We start from the raw sequence: 7979 nt of genomic DNA, 5'->3' as shown, positions 1-7979 counted from the left end.
AGGAGACGATGCCTGACTCCTCTTGAAAACGGATAGGAGTCCCAGGATCGCTCTGGCACGTGGAAAGGGACCCTGGGTCTCCCGCCTCAAGTGGAGACGCGTCCCAATTGCCATGCCAAGACTCGAGGAGAATCCCGAGGTGTCCCTCGCACCTAGGCAGGAGTCCTGACGTCGCTGAACAAACACGTGTCTGGAAGGGCCCTCCCCCTCGTAACTCGAGAATATACCCCAGGTTCCGGCCACAACTCGAGAAAAACCATGAGATTTCCCCCTCGCCTCGAGTTGAGGCCCGATACCCCTGCACTGCATGCAGAGCAATTCCGTGTTCCACATCAAACGTGAAAGGAGCCTTGATTTCCTTGATGGCACTCCAGAGAAAACCCAATATCACTGTCTCAAGTCTAGAGGGATCCTGAGGTCACTGGAGCAACAGGAAAAGGCTCCGTGGACCCCAAATCAACTCGAGATGAGAGCTTAGTCCCTGGCTTAGACTCAAGAGGAATACCAACTTTCCACAAGCACCTCAAGAGGAAGCTTATCTCAGCTACAGGTAGGTGAGAGGGACCCTGAGTTTGTGGCCTCAAGTGCAATGGACACCGAGATGCTCTGACTCGAAGTAAGGCCGGATATCCCTGCAGTGAATTGAATGCAGGCTCCTCTTGCATCTCCCAAGACGAAGGGTTATCTGAATCCGCTGTATAGACCACAGAGAAAGACCTAGTCCTCCGCCTCATCGCGACCTGAGGCCTCACATCCTTTGAAAACTCGAGAGGTCCGCAGAGATCAATGCTTCCAAAGGAGACGATGCCTGACTCCTCTTGAAAATGGATAGGAGACCCAGGATCCCTGTGGCACGTGGAAAGGGACACTTGGTCTCCCGCCTCACGTGGATACGCGTCCCAATTGCCATGCCAAGACTCGAGGAGAATCCCGAGGTGTCCCTCGCACCTAGGCAGGAGTCCTGACGTCGCTGAACAAACACGTGTCTGGAAGGGCCCTCCCTGTCGTAACTCGAGAATATACCCCAGGTTCCGGCCGCAACTCGAGAAAAACCATGAGACTTTCCCCTCGCCGCGAGCTGAGATCCGATTCCCCTGCACTGCGTGCAGAGCAATTCCGTGTTCCACATCAAACGTGAAAGGAGCCTTGATTTCCTTGATGGCACTCCAGAGAATACCCAAGATCACTGTCTCAAGTCTAGAGGGATCTTGAGGTCAGTGGCGCAACACGAAAGGGCTCCGTGGACTCCAAATCAACTCGAGATGAGAGCTTAGTCCCTGGCTTCGACTCAAGAGGAACACCAACTTTCCACAAGAACCTCAAGAGGAGGCTTCTCTCAGCTACAGGTATGTGAGAGAGCCCCTGAGTTTGTGGCCTCAAGTGGAATGGACACCGAGATGCTCTGACTTGAAGTAAGGCCGGATATCCCTGCAGTGAATTGAATGCAGGCTCGTCTTGCATCTCCCAAGACGAAGGGATGTCTGAATCCCCTGTGGAGACCACAGAGAAAGACCTAATTCTCGCTTCATCGCGAGTGGAGGCCTCACATCCTTTGAAAATTCGAGAGGTATGTGGAGATCAATGCTTCCAAAGGAGACGATGCCTGACTCCTCTTGAAAATGGATAGGAGTCCCAGGATCCCTGTGGCACGTGGAAAGGGACACTGGGTCTCCCGCCTCATGTGGAGACGCGTCCAAATTGCCATGCCAAGACTCGAGGAGAATCCCGAGGTGTCCCTCGCACCTAGGCAGGAGTCCTGACGTCGCTGAACAAACACGTGTCTGGAAGGGCCCTCCCCGTCGTAACTCGAGAATATACCCCAGGTTCCGGCCGCAACTCGAGAAAAACCATGAGACTTCCCCCTCGCGGCGAGATGAGGCCCGATTCCCCTGCACTGCGTGCAGAGCAATTCCGTGTTCCACATCAAACGTGAAAGGAGCCTTGATTTCCTTGATGGCACTCCTGAGAAAACCCAAGATCACTGTCTCAAGTCTAGAGGGATCCTGAGGTCACTGGAGCAACACGAAAGGGCTCCGTGGACCCCAAATCAACTCGAGATGAGAGCTTAGTCCCTGGCTTCGAATCAAGAGGAATACCAACTTTCCACAAGCACCTCAAGAGGAGGCTTCTCTCAGCTACAGGTATGTTAGAGGGACCCTGAGTTTGTGGCCTCAAGTGGAATGGACAGCGAGATGCTCTGACTCGAAGTAAGGCCGGATATCCCTGCAGTGAATTGAATGCAGGCTCCTCTTGCATCTCCCAAGACGAAGGGTTATCTGAAGCCGCTGTGGAGACCACAGAGAAAGACCTAGTCCTCCGCCTCATCGCGACCGGAGGCCTCACATCCTCTGAAAACTCGAGAGGTCCGCGGAGATCAATGCTTCCAAAGGAGACGATGCCGGACTCCTCTTGAAAATGGATATTAGTCCCGGGATCCCTGTGGCACGTGGAAAGGGACCCTGGGTCTCCCGCCTCACGTGGAGAGGCGTCCTAATTGCCATGCCAAGACTCGAGGAGAATCCCAAGGAGTCCCTCCCAACTAGGCAGGAGTCCTGACGTCGCTGAACAAACACGTGTCTGGAAGGGCCCTCCCCGTCGTAACTCGAGAATATACCCCAGGTTCCGGCCGCAACTCGAGAAAAACCATGAAACTTCCCCCTAGCCGCGAGATGAGGCCCGATTCCCCTGCAATGCGTGCAGAGCAATTCCGTGTTCCACATCAAACGTGAAAGGAGCCTTGATTTCCTTGATGGCACTCCAGAGAAAACCCAAGATCACTGTCTCAAGTCTAGAGGGATCCTGAGGTCACTGGAGCAACACGAAAGGGCTCCGTGGACCCCAAATCAACTCGAGATGAGAGCTTAGTCCCTGGCTTCGACTCAAGAGGAATACCAACTTTCCACAAGCACCTCAAGAGGAGGCTTCTCTCAGCTACAGGTATGTGAGAGGGACCCTGAGTTTGTGGCCTCAAGTGGAATGGACACCGAGATGCTCTGACTCGAAGTAAGGCCGGATATCCCGGCAGTGAATTGAATACAGGCTCGTCTTGCATCTCCCAAGACGAGGGTTGTCTGAATCCGCTGTGCAGGCGAAAGAGAAAGACCTAGTCCTCCGCCTCATCGCGACCTGAGGCCTCACATCCTTTGAAAACTCGAGAGGTCCGCAGAGATCAATGCTTCCAAAGGAGACGATGCCTGACTCCTCTTGAAAATGGATAGGAGACCCAGGATCCCTGTGGCACGTGGAAAGGGACACTTGGTCTCCCGCCTCACGTGGACACGCGTCCCAATTGCCATGCCAAGACTCGAGGAGAATCCCGAGGTGTCCCTCGCACCTAGGCAGGAGTCCTGACGTCGCTGAACAAACACGTGTCTGGAAGGGCCCTCCCCGTCGTAACTCGAGAATATACCCCAGGTTCTGGCCGCAACTCGAGAAAAACCATGAGACTTCCCCCTCGCCGCGAGCTGAGATCCGATTCCCCTGCACTGCGTGCAGAGCAATTCCGTGTTCCACATCAAACGTGAAAGGAGCCTTGATTTCCTTGATGGCACTCCAGAGAATACCCAAGATCACTGTCTCAAGTCTAGAGGGATCCTGAGGTCAGTGACGCAACACGAAAGGGCTCCGTGGACTCCAAATCAACTCGAGATGAGAGCTTAGTCCCTGGCTTCGACTCAAGAGGAATACCAACTTTCCACAAGCACCTCAAGAGGAGGCTTCTCTCAGCTACAGGTATGTGAGAGGGCCCCTGAGTTTGTGGCCTCAAGTGGAATGGACACCGAGATGCTCTGACTCAAAGTAAGGCCGGATATCCCTGCTGTGAATTGAATGCAGGCTCGTCTTGCATCTCCCAAGACGAAGGGATGTCTGAATCCCGTGTGGAGACCACAGAGAAAGACCTAATTCTCCGCTTCATCGCGAGCCGAGGCCTCACATCCTTTGAAAATTCGAGAGGTATGTGGAGATCAATGCTTCCAAAGGAGACGATGCCTGACTCCTCTTGAAAATGGATAGGAGTCCCAGGATCCCTGTTGCACGTGGAAAGGGACCCTGGGTCTCCCGCCTCATGTGGAGACGCGTCCAAATTGCCATGCCAAGACTCGAGGAGAATCCCGAGGTGCCCTCGCACCTAGGCAGGAGTCCTGACGTCGCTGAACAAACACGTGTCTGGAAGGGCCCTCCCCGTCGTAACTCGAGAATATACCCCAGATTCCGGACGCAACTCGAGAAAAACCATGAGACTTCCCCCTCGCGGCGAGATGAGGCCCGATTCCCCTGCACTGCGTGCAGAGCAATTCCGTATTCCACATCAAACGTGAAAGGAGCCTTGATTTCCTTGATGGCACTCCTGAGAAAACCCAAGATCACTGTCTCAAGTCTAGAGGGATCCTGAGGTCACTGGAGCAACACGAAAGGGCTCCGTGGACCCCAAATCAACTCGAGATGAGAGCTTAGTCCCTGCCTTTGACTCAAGAGGAATATCAACTTTCCACAAGCACCTCAAGAGGAGGCTTCTCTCAGCTACAGGTATGTGAGAGGGACCCTGAGTTTGTGGCCTCAAGTGGAATGGACACCGAGATGCTCTGACTCGAAATAAGGCCGGATATCCCTGCAGTGAATTGAATGCAGGCTCGTCTTGCATCTCCCAAGACGAAGGGATGTCTGAATCCCCTGTGGAGACCACAGAGAAAGACCTAGTCCTCCGGCTCATCGCGACCGGAGGCCTCACATCCTCTGAAAACTCGAGAGGTCCGCGGAGATCAATGCTTCCAAAGGAGACGATGCCGGACTCCTCTTGAAAATGGATAGGAGTCCCGGGATCCCTGTGGCACGTGGAAAGGGACCCTGGGTCTCCCGCCTCACGTGGAGAGGCGTCCGAATTGCCATGCCAAGACTCGAGGAGAATCCCAAGGAGTCCCTCCCAACTAGGCAGGAGTCCTGACGTCGCTGAACAAACACGTGTCTGGAAGGGCCCTCCCCGTCGTAACTCGAGAATATACCCCAGGTTCCGGCCGCAACTCGTGAAAAACCATGAGACTTCCCCCTAGCGGCGAGATGAGGCCCGATTCCCCTGCAATGCGTGCAGAGCAATTCCGTGTTCCACATCAAACGTGAAAGGAGCCTTGATTTCCTTGATGGCACTCCAGAGAAAACCCAAGATCACTGTCTCAAGTCTAGAGGGATCCTGAGGTCACTGGAGCAACACGAAAGGGCTCTGTGGACCCCAAATCAACTCGAGAAGAGAGCTTATTCCCTGGCTTCGACTCAAGAGGAATACCAACTTTCCACAAGCAACTCAAGAGGAGGCTTCTCTCAGCTACAGGTATGTGAGAGGGACCATGAGTTTTTGGCCTCAAGTGGAATGGACCCCGAGATGCTCTGACTTGAAGTAAGGCCAGATATCCCTGCAGTGAATTGAATGAAGGCTTGTCTTGCCTCTCTCAAGACGAAGGGATGTCTGAATCCGCTGTGGAGACCACAGAGAAAGACCTAGTCCTCCGCCTCAACGCGAACGGAGGCCTCACATCCTTTGAAAACTCGAGAGGTCTGCGGAGATCAATGCTTTCAAAGGAGACGATGCCTGACTCCTCTTCAAAATGGATAGGAGTCCCAGGATCCCTGTGGCACGTGGAAAGGGACCCTGGGTCTCCCGCCTCACGTGGAGACGCGTCCCAATGGCCATGCCAAGACTCGAGGAGAATCCCGAGGTGTCCCTCGCACCTAGGCAGGAGTCCTGACGTGGCTGAACAAACACGTGTCTGGAAGGGCCCTCCCCGTCGTAACTCGAGAATATACCCCAGGTTCCGTCCACAACTCGAGAAAAACCATGAGACTTCCCCCTCGCCGCGAGATGAGACCCGATTCCCCTGCACTGCGTGCAGAGCAATTGCGTGTTCCACATCAAACGTGAAAGGAGCCTTGATTTCCTTGATGGCACTCCAGGGAAAACCCAAGATCACTGTCTCAAGACTAGAGGGATCCTGAGGTCACTGGAGCAACACGAAAGGGCTCCGTGGACCCCAAATCAACTCGAGATGAGAGCTTAGTCCCTGCCTTAGACTCAAGAGGAATACCAACTTTCCACAAGCACCTCAAGAGGAGGCTTCTCTCAGCTACAGGTATGTGAGAGGGACCGTGAGTTTGTGGCCTCAAGTGGAATGGACCCCGAGATGCTCTGACTTGAAGTAAGGCCAGATATCCCTGCAGTGAATTGAATGCAGGCTCGTCTTGCATCTCCCAAGACGAAGGGATGTCTGAATCCCCTGTGAAGACCACAGAGAAAGACCTAGTTCTCTGCCTAATCGCGACCGGAGGCCTCACAGACTTTGAAAACTCGAGAGGTCCGTGCAGAACAATGCTTCCAAAGGAGACGATGCCTGACTCCTCTTGAAAATGGATAGGAGTCCCAGGATCCCGAGGCACGTGGAAAGGGACCCTGGGTCTCCCGCCTCACGTGGAGACGCGTCCCAATTGCCATGCCAAGACTCGAGGAGAATCCCGAGGTGTCCTTCGCACCTAGCAAGGAGTCCTGACGTCGCTGAACAAACACGTGTCTGGGAGGGCCCTCCCCGTCGTAAGTCGAGAATATACCCCAGGTTCCGGCCGCAACTCGAGAAAAACCATAGGACTTCCCCCTCGCAGCGAGATGAGACCCGATTCCCCTGCACTCCGTGCAGAGCAATTCCGTGTTCCACATGAAACGTGAAAGGAGCCTTGATTTCCTTGATGGCACTCCAGAGAAAACCCAAGATCACTGTCTCAAGTCCAGAGGGATCCTGACGTCACTGGAGCAACACGAAAGGGCTCCGTGGACCCCAAATCAACTCGAGATGAGAGCTTAGTGCTTGGCTTCGACTCAAGAGGAATACCAACTTTCCACAAGCACCTCAAGAGGAGGCTTCTCTCAGCTACATGTATGTGAGAGGGACCTTGAATTTGTGGCCTCAAGTGGAATGGACACCGAGATGCTCTGACTCGAAGTAAGGCCGGATATCCCTGCAGTGAATTGAATGCAGGCTCGTGTTGCATCTCCCAAGACGAAGGGATGTCTGAATCCCCTGTGGAGGCCACAGAGAAAGACCTAGTCCTCCGCCTCAACGCGACCGGAGGCCTCACATCCTTTGAAAACTCGAGAGGTCCACGGAGATCAATGCTTCCAAAGGAGACGATGCCTGACTCCTCTTGAAAATGGATAGGAGTCCCAGGATCCCTGTGGCACGTGGAAAGGGACCCTGGGTCTCCCGCCTCACGTGGAGACGCGTCCCAATTGCCATGCCAAGACTCGAGGAGAATCCCGAGGTGTCCATCGCACCTCGGCAGGAGTCCTGACATCGCTGAACAAACACGTTTCTGGAAGGGCCCTCCCTGTCATAACTCGAGAATATACCCCAGGTTCCGGCCGCAACTCGAGAAAAACCATGAGACTTCCCCCTCGCCCCGAGATGAGGCCCGATTCCCCTGCACTGCGTGCAGAGCAATTCCATGTTCCACATCAAACGTGAAAGGAGCCTTGATTTCCTTGATGGCACTCCAGAGAAAACCAAAATTCACTGTCTCAAGTCTAGAGGGATTCTGAGGTCACTGTAGCAGCATGAAAGGGCTCCGTGGACCCCAAATCAACTTGAGATGAGAGCTTAGTCCCTGGCTTCGACTCAAGAGGAATACCAACTTTCCACAAGCACCTCAAGAGGAGGCTTCTCTCAGCTACAGCTATGTGAGAGGGACCCTGAGTTTGTGGCCTCAAGTGGAATGAACACCGAGATGCTCTGACTCGAAGTCAGGCAAGATATGCCTGCAGTGAAGTGAATGCAGGCTCGCCTTGCATCTCCCAAGACGAAGGGATGTTTGAATCCCCTGTGGAGACCACAGAGAAAGACCTAGTTCTCCGCCTCATCGCGACCGGAGGCCTCACAGCCTTTGAAAACTCGAGAGGTCTGCGCAGAACAATGCTTCCAAAGGAGACGATGCCTGACTCCTCT

Source organism: Dama dama, chromosome 30 (genome assembly GCF_033118175.1).
Source record: "Dama dama isolate Ldn47 chromosome 30, ASM3311817v1, whole genome shotgun sequence".
In the NCBI taxonomy this organism is placed as follows: Eukaryota; Metazoa; Chordata; class Mammalia; order Artiodactyla; family Cervidae; genus Dama; species Dama dama.
This window is presented reverse-complemented; position numbering follows the sequence as displayed.